The following is a 1,518-nucleotide window of genomic DNA, read 5'->3' on the forward strand; positions in this document are numbered from 1 at the left end:
CACTTCTCGGGCCATCTTAAATATATTTTGTTGTTGCAGTGCAGCTCTTTGTTGTCGTTGATTAGATCAAATACATTTCAAAAGCTGCTTCTGTCACTATTAGCTAATTTATATACAGTCCTCCAGCTTTCCGCGACACCATTGGTTGTTCGGTCAGTATTAATCTATATCGTTTGACTGATTTTCTGTCAGGCATTCGGCTTGGCTAGCTGTCACTGATGATTCGCAATACGGTGAAATCACGTGATACGGTAGTGCAATCCACCGTTTACTGACAGAATGTCGTCAACCGATAATGAAATTTAGATGCTTTTTAGTATTAGTCGTCTACACAAAATTTTTTTGTTTTGGTACGTTCACTGCAATCTAAGGCGTTATAAACCCATTCGTGTTAGGTTGAGCGTTCTAATTAATATATGCTACAAATACTGCTTCTGTCACCAATGACTAATTTATATATTATTTATTTGAAATACATGTCGTTTAAAGTAGGCGCAGATGTGAAAGAATTTTTGGTGTGATTAAATGTGTCACTTCAACAATACATTTTTTCAGGTTCAATTTAATGTACACTAACGTTAACACACTTTAATATTAGTATTAAAAAAAAAGAAACAAAGAAAATCTCCCAAGTTTATAATCCAGAGACGCCATCTATCATATTTTGGTAAGTACGGAGTTTATGCTTTATTGAGGAGGTCTAACTATATCGAAACATGCACAGAGTTGTCTTCGCACATAATTAAAGTAATAGTAGCTACTGAGTCAATTTTCTCCTCAAAACCCAACATTAGTATTTCTAATTAGATATTTGATGCTCTGCATTATATATGTTCACGTCTACTTAACTCCTGATTTTTATATTTATGGCGTCTCTGAGAAATTAACTTCAGCGAGCTGTTCTTTTTTTTTCTATACAAGATATCTTTGATGTTTAAATGCAAGACTCAATGATGTATGTCTATACACACATGTACACGCCCATGGAAACACACACGTATACACACACACACACACACTGATATATATATATATGTGTGTGTGTGTGTGTGTGTGTGTGTGTGTGTGTATGTGGGTGTGTGTGTATACATACACACGCACACACATACATGTGCGAAGGCACGCACACAAACGTACTTTCTCGTTAACACGACGCATATATACCCCACAGTGTACGCCGTAATCATTATTAGCGAGATATTTTTAAATGACTAAAGTACTCAACAATATTCATCTAAATTATATATTGCCTGGAGCTATGACATTAAGTCGACACATAGCACGAATAAAGAGAAAGTGTCAAATTTTGATATAAAGAGAATATGAGTGATGTCACCTTGCATCATGTCTTTTGGTACGGTTCCTGTGATCAAAGACATGAGGGTATCAGTCACGTTCAGGTAGAAAGAAAACTACCCGGATAATGGAATACATTGCTATGATATATATACATGGATAGATATACATATATGAATATATATAAATAAATAAATAAATAAATAAATATATATATTTCTA

This window comes from Octopus bimaculoides, chromosome 5 (assembly GCF_001194135.2).
Source record: "Octopus bimaculoides isolate UCB-OBI-ISO-001 chromosome 5, ASM119413v2, whole genome shotgun sequence".
In the NCBI taxonomy this organism is placed as follows: Eukaryota; Metazoa; Mollusca; class Cephalopoda; order Octopoda; family Octopodidae; genus Octopus; species Octopus bimaculoides.